Source organism: Pan paniscus, chromosome 3 (assembly GCF_029289425.2).
Source record: "Pan paniscus chromosome 3, NHGRI_mPanPan1-v2.0_pri, whole genome shotgun sequence".
Classification (NCBI taxonomy): domain Eukaryota; kingdom Metazoa; phylum Chordata; class Mammalia; order Primates; family Hominidae; genus Pan; species Pan paniscus.
The window spans coordinates 74,405,905-74,421,828 of NC_073252.2; the positions used below are offsets into that span (position 1 = coordinate 74,405,905).

A 15,924-nucleotide genomic window follows, 5' to 3' on the forward strand; every position below is an offset into this window, starting at 1 on the left:
TGTCATAGTAACTATATCAGTCAGGGTTCTCCAGAGAAACAGAACCAGTAGGAGGCATACAACAAGTCTGAAATCTTAGAAAACACCAGCAGGCTGGAAACTCAAGCCAGATTTTTATGTTACAGTCCTGGGGCAGAAGTCCTTCTCCAGGAAATCTCCGATTTTGCTCTTAAGGCTTTTAACTAATTAGATGAGGCCTACCCACGTTATTGAAAGTAGACTCCTTTACTTAAAGTCAACTTGTAGATATTAACTATATCTGCAAAATATCTTCACAGCCACATTGTTATTAGTGTTGTAACAAAAAACTGAGCCCCGTAGCCTAACCAAGTTGACACATATAATTAACCATTACACTAATTCACAATTTTAAAAGCTGTGCATACAAAACACTAGCTGTCTATGAGCACGGTATGACCTGCAGCCTGCCAGTTTGCAATCCTTTCTTTGCATGTCGGAGCAAGGGGCTTGGCCCTTTATAGACCTACGATGTAATAATACTCTAACCACATACCCACCATACGACTGGAATCACACATACACTGCCACAAGAGGTCTGCAGTGAAGGTCCCAAAGTCCCAGACAGTATGTAGAGAAATAGTCCTGTTTTTTGTTTGTTTTGCTTTTACCACTGTGGAATGCTATCTGATAACACACTTTTCTCACTCCTTTCTGACTCATAAAATTATTTTCACTGTAAAACCCAAACCTCAGTTGCTAGGTAGTGCCCCCACAGGAGGGGGCAGTGAGGGGAGAAGGCAGGGAGCTGGGGCTAAGAAAAAGCCTAGGGCTTCATCAGCCTATAATCACCAACCATTCCACTCACCCAGTACCACTCAGACAGAGGAATGAGACTCTTCTATGCTTGCCCCAGACAGTTCTTATCTGGTGTTCCTCTTTCAAAGTTGTCATGCTGTAAAGTTGTGTTTTCACTGATTTGTAAGAGCGGTTTATATATTGTGAATATTTATTTTTTCTTTCTTACAGGTATTGCAATTGGTTTTTCTAATTTTTAAAACATTGTTTATGATGTCTTACACTGTAATTCTGTACAGGCTTACAGCTTTTCTGAGTCTATTTGAATAATATAAGTACTAGAAATGTGGCTAAAATGGGCCCATTAAAAGCACTGGGCCAGGCACAGTGGCTCATGCCTGCAATCCCGGCACTTTGGGAGGCTGAGGTGGGCAGATTGCTTGAGCTCAGGAATTTGAGACCAGCCTGGGCAACATGGTGAAATTCCATCTCCACAAAATATTAAAAAAAAAAAAATAGCTGAGTATGGTGGCATGTGCCTGTAGTCTCTGCTACTCGGGAGGCTGAGGCAGGAAGATCACCTAAGCCCAGGAGATAGAGGCTGCAGCGAGGTATAATTGCACCACTGCCCTCCAGCCTAGGTGACAGAGTGAGGAAAAAATAAAAATAAAAAGGAGGAAAAAAAAGCATCGACACACTTTTTTTTTTTTTGAGACAGGGTCTCACTGTGTCATGCAGGCTGGAGGGCAGTGGCGTGATCACAGCTCACTCCCAGGGTCAAGTGATCCTCCTGCCTCAGCCTCCCGAGTAGCTGAGACTACACACGTGCACCACCATGCCCAGCTAATTTTTAAATTCCTTGTAGAGACACAGTCTCACCCTATTGCCCAGGCTGGTGTTGAACTCCTGGGTTCAAGTGATCTTCCTGCCTTCACCTCCCAAAGTGTTAGGATTACGGGTGTGAGCCACTTTGCCCAGCCGGCACACAAATTATATCACCTAGAAATCGATAATTTCACTAAAAGCCAGGAGATAGAACTAAAATTATTTAGGGTAAATATGTGTCTTATGTTTCTTAATTCAGCAACAAATTAGTTTTATGCAACAATCATCATATAAAAATAAAAACAATTATAATTCAGTGGATCTTTTTTCACTTTATGGGAAGCAGATTTGGTTTATCTGGCTTCAGTGCTTTTCCCTGCTGTTTATTTTTCACAAGTAAGTCATCTTTATTGTCATTTTGTTTTTACTGCAAAGTTCACTGGAGTCATCATTTTTGAAGAAACCAAAAATAGATGAGGTGGGCCCATATTGTGGTGGCCATTTCTCTGATCTTTAGAAAAATAGTTCTCCATATTTGAAAACAAAGAATGCTCATAGAAGGACAATCTAACAGGCTTGCTATTTATAAGATACCTGAATTTGACTCCCATTTGAATGGATGTTTATCCCTGTCAAACTTATGCTTTGGACAGCAAAACACATAATTTTTAAATTATTATTATTATTTTTGAAACAGAGTCCCCTCTTGTTGCCCAGGCTGGAGTGCAGCAGCATGATTACAGCTCACATCAGCCTCGACCTCCCGGGCTCAAGCTATCCTCCTACCTCAGCCTCCCAAGTAGCTGGGACTATAGGTACGTGCCACCATACCCAGCTAATTTTTTTCTATTTTTTGTAGAGATGAGGGTCTCACTACATTGCCAAGGCTGGTCTTGAACTCCTGGATTCAAGCAATCCTCCTGCCTTGGCCTCCCCACATGCTGGGATTACAGCCATGAGCCACTGTGTCCAGCCGAAACTCCTAATTTTAATGAGAATGGCATCCATTGAAGGCATTGTCCCCAATTGCTTTGTGACATCAGTCCTGGATTAAATGCAAACAGATTTTTCCTTATGACAAATTCTGCACTATAGCCCACAGTATTATTTGCTCTTTTTTTCTTTCTTTCTTTTTTTTTTTTTTTTTTTGAGACGGAGTCTCTCCCTGTCGCCCAGGGTAGAGTGCAGTGGTGCAATCCTGGCTCACTGCAACCTCTGCCTCCCAGGTTCAAGTGATTCACCTGCCTCAGCTTCCCGAGTAGCTGGGACTACAGGCGTGTGCCACCACGCCCAGGTAATTTTTGTATTTTTAGTAGAGACAGGGTTTCATCATATTGGTCAGGCTGGTCTTGAACTCCTGACCTCGTGATCCTCCTGCCTTGGCCTCCCAAAGTGCTGGGATTACAGGTGTGAGCCACTGCGCCTGGCTAGATTTCTTCACTCTTAACATAGATTAAATGCCTATTACCTGATAGATTTTGTATGGCACACATTAAGAACATGCATTTTCTTGCATTTCTTGCTCTTTTTCTACTCTCCTTAAGCATTCATAGGCATGCATTGTCTACTATGATGGCTTATAACAAAAATCTGTAACACTCTTACTTGTGGTCATTGCTGGCTATGTAATTCGCTGAGCCCGGTGCCAAACGAAAATATGGGACCTCCTCTGTAAAAAACGGGAAAAAAGTACAGTTAAAGATACTAATGTAATGGGATAATAGTGATACTGGAGTAACTACGTGAACTTAAACATCGCTAAACTAATAATTGTGATGTCATAATTTTATATAATACAATAAACAATAATCATTCATTAATGTGATGTCCTATTATATTTTTCTGGCTCACTTTTCTGCAAATTCATCAAAATTTATTCTTTTCATTTCACTTTCATTTTCAATAGATATGAAATTTATGTCATACAATTTCTTTACCAATAGATAAGACTGAAAGCAACACCAGCCAGTCTTGGGAAATATAAAGTCACAAATACATTTTGATAATTTTTCATTTTGTAAAGGATCTTTCTGCTGATGCAGCTGTTAAGAGTGTTTCATAAACTGTGACAACACTGAGGTAAATTTCTGATAAATTATTTTGAAATATAAATTTTAGTACTTCTAGAGTTGTTGGTTCTTGTGGAATAATTTTTCTAAAGGGACTTAACTCCTTAGACAACTCAGTTTTATGTAAAAGTCTGAATTTAATTTTAAGTATAAATTTACACAATGATATTTTAATGTTTCGGCAGACATAAGGAAATATTTCCTGAAACTTGTGGAGGTCTTACAAGAAACTGAAAGTAGCTTCATAATTTGTATATAATTCATAAGGCCTGTTTATGTATTCTGTCACTGACTCTTCAATTAGAAGAAAAAAAACATGTTTAATTATCTTTCTGCCAAACAATTGGTTTGTACTTCCTAGGAAAATAGCATTCTTTTCTGTAGAATGTGACAATCTTTAAACTTAATTTCTGTTTCTAAGCCTGAGGTTATTTGCTTTGCCATGTTGTAGTAGTTTTCAAAACTAGACATTTAAAATCCTTTAAGAATTCTAATAACCCCCTGCTATGCTATGACAATATTCATGTATACACTTTTATTGTATACATGTTGTACTAATTTACTGAGAAGTTAGCAGAATGAGTTCCTGTCCCAGTACTCAGGATGGAGAGTTACTATTTGTGCAGATGATGCGGGGCTAAGCTCTGGGAAGGGACAGGCGAGCTGGTCTCCCACTGGTGGTCCTGGCAATGTCCATATGCAGAGCCCTTTCCTGTCTTTGGAGCCACAGCCATTGCTGTCCTGACTGTTACTCCTGCTGCCCGCCACCATCACCACTGCAACTGGGCCCAGGTACTGGCTCAGCTGCACTCTGGACTGCCCTGAATCATGCACACATGCATGCGTTCCCCGCTGGGGTGTTTCCACTGCTCATGTGCATGCTTCATTGTCTCACTGGCTTCACTTACCAAACACAAATTCGAAGATAAAATCACTAAGAATTCCAAGACAGCAACAGCAGAGGATTAAACCAAGCATGTGCCCCTTCTGAGAGTGCAACTGCACAGCATATGGTCCTATAGATAGTCTATTAGGTGTCAGGATTTGGGCTTTGTGTAGAAGAGAGGATAAGGTGGTGAGGAAATGATGGGCACTGACAGATTTCCTCCATGATCTTAACTTAAAGCAATAGGTTGTTGATAAATCTACATCATCTTCATACTGAAATGAATGCTCTTTGAGAGCAAGAATCTTGTCTTATGCAGCCCTGTATTCCCCATGGGACCTACCTCTGTGCCTTCCATATAGCAGATGTTAAGTACGTTAGGTTGAACACATAAATTGCTATTCTTCTGTTTCAGAAGGGTAACATGTAAAGGGTTGGAAACAGGTCCTTTTATATAAGGTCCTTTTATATATAAGGCATTATATATAATATAATATATTTTTTGCCTTTTATAAGGCATTAAACTGATCAAAACTGGTATAAAAAAATCTGATCTTCTTGTCTGATCCAGGAGGAGAAATATCATTAGTAAGCATTGTGTTTTCTGTATTCTTTCCACAAATGTGCCTTTTATATAAGGCATTAAACTGATCAAAACTGGTATAAAAAATCTGATCTTCTTGTCTGATCCAGGAGGAGAAATATCATTAGTAAGCATTGTGTTTTCTGTGTTCTTTCCACAAATGTGCCCTGTATAAACTTCCTGAGTTTGCTAAAGGAGAATCCTTCTGGTTTTGCTCGCACATACAGAGAATCACGTGATGGATTTCATTTTTTCCCTTTTGTTTCCATGTCTTAAAAGCAAAATCATAGAAGGAAACTCTATGGACAATTTCAGATGGAGAAGAAGAAAGGACTGGAAGTTCAATTTGGCCATGACAATTAGGTGGGAAAGGGTGATGAAACTTATTAACCTAATAAGCTTAAGTACTTAAAGTAATAAGAAGTAACTTATTAACCTAATAAGCTAAAGTCCATCCTTTTCCATCTATTACTATGGGCTACATTTTGCACTGAACATTATTTACGTTCACTGCATAAGGACAGAAAGGAGGGATAACATTATAGAGGAATGAGTTATTTCCCATTTACTGGATTACATGGTTCCTGTAGCATGAATTTTTTTTAACCTCAAAGATTTTACACAATCTACATGTCAAACATTCATGATTGGCTGGGCGTGGTGGCTCACGCCAGTAATGCCAGCACTTTGGGAGGCCGAGGCAAGCGGATCACCTGAGGTCAGGAGTTTGAGGCCAGCCTGGCCAACATGGTGAAACCCTGTCTCTACTAATATAAAAATTAGCCGGGCACGGTGGCAAGTGCCTGTTAATCTCAGTTACTTGGGAGGCTGGGGCAGAAGAATCTCTTGAACCCGGGAGACGGAGGTTGCACTGAGCCAAGAACGCACCACTGCACTCCAGTCTGGGCAACAGAGTGAAACTCTGTCTTGGGAAAAAAAAAAAAATTCATGATCACTAGTCATGCTATTAGTTAATAGCAGATCACAGGATTATAGGTCTAGATGTGAGGAAGCAAGAAATCTCCAAGTGCTGATTTTTTTTTAAGTTTATGGGAAGAACAAATATTAAAGATCTAAGTCTCTAAGTTAAAGACTAATCACTGTCCTCTTCACCAACAGGTCTTAATCTTAATATTTTGAAGAGTAAATATATTTATTCCAATTCCCACAAATGCTGCATTTCTCTAATAAAACCTGATAAAGGCTGGGTGTGGTGGCTTGTGCCTATAGTCCTAGCTACTTGGGAGGCTGAAGTGGGAGGATAGCTTGAGCCCAGGAGGTCGAGGCTGGTGTGAGCCGTAATCATGCCATTGCACTCCAGCCTGGGTGACAGAGTGAGACCCTGTCTCAAAGAAAAAACAAAACAAAAATCGAAAAACCTTACAAAAAGATGTGGATAAGATTGTAACAGTTTATGGATTCCTAAACATTTATTTTGCCTTTCATTTTACTTCCTCCTTATGAGAATTGTTACCAGATTCTTGGTAATATAAATGCACAATTAGATGCATTTCACACGTCAATATAAACTGCATTCAATCTTTGAAAGAAAGATATTATTGCAATTCTGCAACAGAGTAAAGTAAGCCAGGGGACCTACTTATGCAGATAACAGTAACACAGTCATACATTTAATAAATGTTGAGTGTCTACTATATATCAGGCACTTTACTAGTGCTGGGGATATATCTGCGAACAAAGCAATAAAAACAAACCCAAAAATTTTTGCCCTCATGTAGCTCACATTACATTGAGGAAACACAGGCAAAAAATAATGTACCTAAGTGTGTTGGAGGCCGAAAGATTGAGGGTAGTGATCAACTCAGTATACCACTGGAGGCTATATGAGTAAACAGCAAACTGTTCTCATAAACGCAGAATGTTGGCAAACTGACAAACTGCGTCTGCCACCAGAAGGAATGCTGAGGGCAGTCACGCCCCAAGCGCAGTGTTTCTTGTGATTAGGTACATCTGAAGCCTGTTAGTAATTATATGAACGTGTGATCAATTAAGCAGCTGACCAATCGTTACCTCCTCCTCCCTGCTCTTTCTACCCAATAAATAAGAAAGGCTGTGGAAACTCGGGGGCTGCCTTTGCTCACTAGAAGCGGGGAGCTCTCTTCTTCTTTCCTGATTCCCCTTCCTTTAAAATAGTTTCTTTTGTCTTAAGTTTACATTTCTGCGTCTGTCCCTTCCTTCAGTCTTGTAATGACGGTCTCAAGCAGTAGCAGTGGCAGTCAGTCACATAAGTGAAAAAGTACATTGTAGAGGTTTATTTCTACAGAACAAACCACCTCAAAACCAGGTGACTCAAAACAATAAGTATTTATTATTGCTCACCAGAGCAAAGGGAAAGGAAAATGGAAATGTGTGTATGATAGAGAGAGAACGAGGAAGAGGGAAGGAGAGGTACAAGGGGGTTGGGTTGCAATTTTAAATAAGGGGATCACCTTATTGAGAGGGCAGCTGTGGTATGCAGCCTCTTTGATGGTCCCCAATAGTCTGAATTTCCTGGACTTCCTTGAGTATCCTCTTTCTTTGAGTATAGGCTGGACCTAGTAACTCCTTTCTAACAAAGAGAATATGGCAAAAGTGACGAGACAAAATTTCCAAGATTAAGTTATAATGAGATTGTCTTCCTTTGTGGATGCCCTTGCTTGCTTGCTCTGATGGAAGCTGGGTACCACGTTGTGAGATGCTTTATGGAGAAGTCCCTCCATAGAGGCAAGGAACTGAAGGAGGCCCCAGCCAACGAGGGGCCTTTTTTTTTTTCTTCTTTTCCTTTCTTTCTTTTTTTTTTTGAGACAGGGTCTCCCTCTGTTACCCAGGCTGGAGTGCAGTGGCACAATCTTGGCTCACTGCAACCTCTACCTCCTAGGCTCAAGAGATCCTCCCACCTCAGCCTCCCAAGTAGTTGGGACTACAGGTGCAAGCAACCACACCCGACTAATTTTTGTATTTTTTGTAGAGATGGGGTTTTGCCATGTTGCCCAGGCTGGTCTTGAACTCCTGAGCTCAGGCAATCCACCTGCCTTGGTCTCCGAAAGTGCTGAAATTACAGGTGTGAGCCACTGTGCCTGGCCTGGAACTAGGGCCTTTAGTTCAAGAGCCCATGGGGAACTGAATCCTGCTAACAACCATGTGAGTGGGCTTGGAGGTGGGTCCTCCCTCAGTAGAGCTTAAAGATGAGACAACAGCCCTGGGGACATCTTGACTGCAGAGAATCCTTGAGGCAGAGGCACCCAGCTAAGTTGTATCTGGAATTCTGACCCCAGAAACAATGAGATAATAGATGTTTGTTTTTAGCTCCTAAGACTTGGAGTACTTTGTTACACAGCAGTAAATAACTAATACAGTGATGTTTGAACAAAGACTTGAAGAAGCTGAGTGAGAAGGCCATGCAGATATCTTGGAGAAGTGCATTCCAGGCAGAGGAAAAGCCAGTGCAGAGACACTGAAGCAGGGCATGACTGATGTGTATAAGGAGCATCATATACATGATCATCTACAGTCCACTGAGGAGAATAGCAGACGAAGTAATGTGTGTGACTGGGAGCCACAACATACTGGGCCTAGTGGGTTAGTAGAAGAACTTCAGCCTTACTCCAGGAGAAATTGGCAGCTGTGTTGCAGGGTTTGGGACAGTAGTGGCATGATCTCATTTATGTTTGTGAAAGATCACTCTAGCTTGTGTTGAGAATTGTCTGTAAGGTATAAGGGGGAAAGCAGGGAGCTCACTTAGTCAGTTGCAATAATCTAGGCAAGAAATGAATGAAAATCACGATGGTAGTTTGTAGAAAGATGATAACAGAGGTAGATTCTGGACATGCTCTAACTGTAGACCCACTGATTTCTGGATTGTGAAAGAAAAAGAAGAGTCAAGGAAGACTCCATGGCTTTTGGTTTGAGTAAGTGAAAAAACAGGAAGAATGTAGGTGGATCAGGTGTGGAGAAGAGGAAAATCAGAAATTTACCTTTAATCATGTCAAACTTGAGAACAGCTAGTGCTTTTCAAGTCAAGTAGAGCTGTTAAGTAGGCAACTAGATATATGAGTCTGGAGGTCAGGGTGATGTCTGGGCTGAATATATAAATTTAGAAGTTGTCAGCATATAAATAGTATTTAAAGTTATGAGACTGGATGAGATCACCAAGTATTGATAAAGAAAGGGACCCAGGACTGAGAACTGGGGCAATTCAACATTCAGACATCAGGAAACAGAAGAGATCAGCAGAGGAACCTGGGAAGGAACAGCCAGGGAGGTAGGAGGAAAATCCACAGTGTAGTGTCTCAGAACCAATTAAAGAATGCATCTCAAATGAGGTAACCAACTGCTACCATGCTGGGATGAACACTGAGAAACAACTGTCGGGTTTAGCAGCATGGTCGTTGGAGACCTTTTCAAGAGCAGTTTAGTAAAGTTCTGAGAGCTAAAAAAAATAAAATAAAAACAAAAAAAAGTGACTATAGGGGATTTAGTGGTGGGAGGGAAAGGACTGATGTTAGTAAGAATAGATTAATCTTTCCAGGAACTTTGCTGCCAAGGAACCAGTGAAATCAGGTGGTATCTGGTGAGGGAAATGGAGTTACGTTTTAAAAAGATATTTGGGGCCAGGCGCAGTGGCTCATGCCTGTAATCCCAGCACTTTGGGAGGCCAAGGCAGGTGGATTACTTGAGGTCAGGAGTTTGAGACCAACATGGTGCAAACATGGTGAAACCCCATCTCTACTAAAAATATGAAAATTAGCTGGGCGTGGTGGCACACGCCTGTAATCTCAGTTAGTGGGGAGGCTGAGGCAAGAGAATCGCTTGAACCTGGGAGTGGAGGTTGCAGTGAGCCGAGATCACACCACTGCACTCCAGCCTGGGTGACATAATGAGACTCTCTCTCAAAAAAATAAATAAGTAAAATAAATATAAAGATATTTGGGCCTGGTGTGGTGGCTCACAACTGTAATCCCAGCACTTTGGGAGGCCGAGGCGGGTGGATCACCTGAGGTCGGGAGTTCGAGACCAGCCTGACCAACATGGAGAAACCCTGTCTCTACTAAAAATACAAAATTAGCTGGGCATGGTGGCGCATGCCTGTAATCCCAGGTACTCGGGAGGCTGAGGCAGGAGAATCGCTTGAACCCAGGAGGCAGAGGTTGCAGTGAGTCAAGATCATGCCATTGCACTCCAGCCTGGGCAACAAGAGCAAAACTCCATCTCAAAAAAAACAAAAAAACAAAAAAACCATATTTGGGCCAGGCGCAGTGGCTCATGCCTGTAATCCCAGCACTTTGGGAGGCCAAGGCGGCCCAATTGCTTGAGCCCAGGAATTCAAGACCAGCCTGGGCAACATGGTGAAACCTCGTCTCTACAAAAAATACAAAAATTAGCTGGGCATGATGGTGTGCACCTGTAATTCCAGCCACTCAGGAAGGTGAAGCAGGAGGATCACCTGAACCCAGAGAGGTCAAGGCTGCAGTGAGTCGTGATCATGCCACTGCACTGTAGCCTGGGTGACAGAAGGGGACCCTGCCTCAAAAAGAGATTTGTCTTCTGATGAGAAAGCAGGAATGTTGAGAAAAGGGCAAAAAATTGATATAATAGAGGGAAGAATGGCCAATGTCCTTAGGTAGGTGAAAGGGAATCCAATCTAGTGCTCAAGAGGGCTGAGTTTTGGGTAGAAATTCAAAATTTGTTTACAGTTTCAGGAAATGGCTGAAATGAACAAGAAATATTACTGGCGTCTTATATAGTAGTCTCTTCAAGTTATTATCTGTGTCTTTCATTGTCTTTGAGGTATTTTACAACTCTGTAAATGGCAGACAACTGAAAGAAATGCAAATAATTCTTTTCCGTAGACATACAAGTGAATTTTGCCCAGTGGAGGCACAGTTGATTCCCCTCCCCCATTATAGAGGCCAGTTGTGCATCTATTAAGCAAATTCATTTTGACATGCCTCATATCTATATATGTATCTGTTTTTAGGATTATTTTTTGAACTGGTTCCAACATCTTAGTGGTTCCTTTATTAGTGAGTTAAGTAAAATCTTTGGCACACGTTCATTTTATATTTATATGAGAATTTATATGAGAAACTTTTTCTTTTTTTTTAAAGAGGCCAGGTGCAGTGCATGTAATCCCAGCACTTTGGGAGACTGAGATGGGAAGATCGCTTGAGGCCAGGAGTGCAAGACCAGCCTGGGCAACACAGCAAGACCTTGACTCTACTAAAAAAAAAAAAAGGATCCTTCAACTTCAACAATAATAACACGAGGGAAGGTAATGCACACACAGATGCTTAGGTGGGTGGAAGTGGTGGTGCCAACCGGTGCAAGTTCTTTCCAATAGCTTCACTTTTCTGAGAAAAGAAAAGATGTAAAATAGGAGAGTGGCAAATGGACCAGAGAATTTTATTATGACTGCAGCATTAAATGCCACTTGAGGCCAGGCAAAGTGGCTCATGCCTGTAATCCCAGCACTATGGGAGGCCGAGGCGGGCGGATCACCTAAGGTCAGGAGTTTGAGACCAGTCTGGCCAACATGGTGAAACCCGTCTCTACTAAAAATACAAAAATTAGCCAGGCATTGTGACGCTCGCCTGTAATCCTAGCTACTTGGGAGGCTGAGGCAGGAGAACTGCTTGAACCTTGGAGGCAGAGGCTGCAGTGAGCTGAGATCCCACCACTGCACTCCAGCCTGGGTGACAGAGGGAGACTGTCTCCAAAAAAAAAAAAAAGAAAAGCCATTTGAGGTTAGTGGTCATGAATTTAAAGTGAGCTGTTAATGGACTGAATTTCTCCAGGCACAGTTCAACTGCATAGGTGCACACACAAAGGAGGGAGGATTGAATTTAACCAGGATTTTGGCTTTGCTAAGTGAGTAGGCAAAAGCAATGTAAAGAGGCAAGAGAGTTGGAGATATATATAAAGGACTGATTATAATGATTTACTAGGAATTTAATCCAGGTAAGGAGGTAAGAGAAGACTCATGAGAAATGAATGCCAGTGAAAATGTGATGAGATCAAAAGACTGGAGATCCCAGTAGAATTGAGAGATTGTTGGAGTTGCAGTACTAAAACAATGAGCTGGAAAGGCAGGTGTTAGTAGTCAGAAAGGAAGAAAACAACACTATTTCTGTTTGGGGTCAGCATTCTAGCATCTGAACAGACATTCTATTGTTCGAGGATCACTTACCTGCTAACCACCACACTCCCCTTTCTGTGTGTAGGACAGGTGTTTTCCATGGAGTGCTTACTTCTTCCTCCTGGTCTCTCTCAATGTGATGATTCCATACAATCAAGGTTTTTTTTTTTTTTTTTTTACCCAAGAGTGAACAAAATCTGCAGACAGGCAGGCAGCATGATGAGCAGGGTCTCTGTGGAAGGTTGTGCAGTTTGTACACTGGGACACTGGGCTGAGATCCATCCCGAGCTCTGCTCACTGACTGTGGCCCCATCACCAGCTGACTTTTTTGGCCCACAAAGGCTCATGCCCTGCCACCATGGGGCTGTTCCTTGGGTCATACCTTTTCTACTTCCCAGAAAGGTGCTGTGTAGGCCAGGGAGCTCTGATAAAGACTGCATATGCACCATGGGGTTTAAGCCAGAGGGCTGAACTTGAGCAAGATGTGCCCTTTTGTTGTAAAATCCCTTGTGGACTGGTATCCTCAAATTGCTTCAAGCATTCAGTCTTTTTGAAGGAAGAGACCCGATATTATACTTTCTCAATTATATGCATAAAGTAGCTCTTGACGTATAGTTTCATTTGGATAATTAGGTTTTACTTCTCCCAAAACCAATACTTGGCTTTCTAGGAGATCACTGCTATTTGAGAAAAAGATGAGGTATCATATGCGTTATTTATGGATCACTGGCCTCTCCACTGTTTCTTATCTATTTATCAGGAAAATCTTAGATTAGACTAATGTATTTATGAAAAACCAGTTGAATGTTTTTTTTTTCCCCCCGATAAGTAATGTGAAAGAGTGGGCAGAAGTTGCTTAGACAGGTTACAGGGGTAAAGAAATTCGACTTGCTCATTTACTGTTTTAAGGTCTTCTTTAATATATCAGCTCATTTTGAGTGATCTCACTTATCAATGGTTCTTGAGTTTTTAGGCACCTTATGCAAATGTTGCAGTCTTCTTAAACTAAATATCTATTAAGCTACATACAAAAATATCTGCAACTTTTTTTTTTTTTTTTGTAGGAATTCTAGCAATAACCACTCATTGAAGTAAAAATCGAATACAGGGCACAGCTTTGTAGAGACAAAATAATCCATGGTTAAGCAAATGTTAGTGTGTAGGATGAGCTTCACAAAAACAACGGCCATTTTCAGCACACTTTTAGTCAGTAGTTAATCAAGGGAAGGCTGCTAATGAGGTAGTTCAATGTCATTGCCCCTGACTTAATGGTAGTAGAAAATGAAAGATGAAGGCTATTTAAGCCAACAGGAAAATCATGAATCTTTAAGCTATTTCTGGGTCCTTGTGAAGAATTTGCAAAGTCCCTGATGCTCTCCCTTTACGCACATGGAATATTTTCACCAACACAAAAAACAGTGCTGATTCTGACACTGCAAGCACTGCACAATTCTCAATTATTTCCCATCGGTGACGCTTTCACCAAAGGCCATGCTACGTTGTTCTGAACCCCTTTCAGGACATCACTATTTCCTCTTTTATCTTTGCCTAGAAATATGATGTTTGGGCAAAGAAGGAAAAGGGATGAGTAAGAAACAGGGATGAGTGGGAGAGAGACAGCAGGAAACAGGGGTGGGAAACTGGACACTGCAGCTTTCTCACAACCCCTGACAGGGTGCGTCATGGGATGCTCATTATTTTACTTAAGAGTACAATGAGATTCCAGAACATCAGCCAAATCTCTAGTCTAACCTGGGCATAAAATTGCATGCTAAAATAAAATACATTTTTCTCCAAATAATTTATTAAAAATTACACTTGATATTCATGTGGAAATTAAGACCAAACTGCAATGTTTTCCATTTCCAACGTACAAAGAGTTTTGTTCCTGAGAATGGCAAATTCTAAATGATAAGTAAAATAAATATGGCATTTATTTAAGGAGACTGAGCCACAGGTTAATCTTAAGTGGTGTTTGGTTGATGGGAGAGAAAATGCTCCGTCAGAATTGTTGTAAGAACTTTCCAATGTGCTTGACATGCATCCGGGAGCAGTGACTTACACCTGTAATCCCAGCACTTTGGGAGGCCGAAGCAGGTGGATCACCTGAGGTCAGGAGTTTGAGACCAGCCTGGCCAACATGGTGAAACTCCATCTCTACTAAAAATACAACAATTACCTGGGCATGGTGGCATGTGCCTGTAATCCCAGCTACTTGGGAGGCTGAGGCAGAGGAGAATCGCTGGAACCCAGAAGGCGGAGGTTGCAGTGAGCCAGGATCCCACCACTGCACTCCAGTCTGGGCGACAGAGTGAGACTCCATCTCAAAAAAACAAAAAAAACAAAGGAATCTTAGTTTAACAGTTTTGGGTTACAGCTCCAGGGATGGGGGTGGGAATGATTGACTATGCATTTGATATGTGTCTTATTAATCATAAGGTTCTTTCCCCCATAGCAAAGTACATATAAATGCAAAGCTTTAGTGCTTAGCTGACTGTAATAGGACATCTTCATAAAAGGAATAAACTTAACACCTCAGCCAATAAGCCAGAGAATCTTACACTGCACAAGTGTGCAGTTTTAATGTGTTGCTCAGGCTATAGTATTATTTTTTAAGTTTTTGGTTTTCTTTTATACCATGCATTTATTTCCCTCTGAATTAATCACAGGTATTTTCTTTAACATAAGCTATTTTAAGTATAAACTTTATTCCTGAATATCTTCAGATACTTTCTGCTAGTTCAAATAAACTCACACAGACATTAATCCAATTTGAATAACTACATATGAATGAGGCTACAGTATTATTCAATCCAGAGTGTGTCACTTCCGTTCATGAAGGCTTGCTATGCATAAATATAAAAATATTTTATCTTCTGATGCTTTCAGTTTTGAAGCACTCCCTTCAAAGGATGTAAAAAAATATTAAATAAAAGAGCTTTCAAAGTGTTCTGTTAGGCTATGATTTGAGGGGGAGATGAATGGAAATGGCTATTGACAGTTATTTAACTGGAGATCTTTGTGGTAATATGTGAAAGTATAAACTAACTCCAACAAACTCGTTTTTTCCTGAAACTTTTGGTGTAAAATTATATATTATTATTATTTTGAGACAGGGTCTTGCTCTGTTGCCCAGGCCAGGCTGGAGTGCAGTGGCATGACCTCGGCTCACTGTACCCTTGACCTCCTGGGCTGAAGCGATTCTTCCATCTCAGCCCACTCCCAAGTATCTGGGACTACAGGCATGTGCCACCACTCTTGGCTGATTTTCATATTTTTTCATGGAGATAGGGTTTCACCATGTTGCCCAGGCTGGTCTCGAACTCTTGGGCCCAAGTGATCTGCCCACCTTGGCCTCCCAAAGTGCTGGGATTAGAGGTGTGAGCCATTGCACCCAGCCTGTTATTATTTTGAAAGGTTATTCTGCTTTTACTGAAATGCAACAAACAGTTATTGAGCACCTGCTGTATTATTATATAGTCCATTCCTACTAGGCTACCGCAGCCATTGATGATCTTCCTTTGTGTGTGTGTGTGTGTGTGTGTGTGTGTGTGTGTGTGTGTGTGTGAAGCTGTTTGTATATTTTCGGTTAGTTTGCTTGTGAAGCAGCTTGGAGAAGTCTCATCTACTTTTTATCAGTTGGTTGGTTTTATAAAGCATCTCAGAAAGT

General features: G+C 41.2%; 1 long non-coding RNA gene across 2 annotated transcripts in view; it reads left to right on the forward strand.

Moving 5' to 3' along the window:
* The window catches only part of LOC103783341 (uncharacterized), a 29,036-nt gene that overhangs the window by 9,404 nt on the left and 3,708 nt on the right, over positions 1 to 15,924 (forward strand). The window contains exons 2-3 of one of the 2 annotated variants that reach the window (XR_010111979.1): positions 2,279 to 2,396; positions 11,227 to 11,390. This is a non-coding gene — a long non-coding RNA (uncharacterized LOC103783341). The remainder of the gene's footprint in view (positions 1 to 2,278; positions 2,397 to 11,226; positions 11,391 to 15,924) is intronic. The other variant, XR_004671112.4, reaches the window with a different exon arrangement.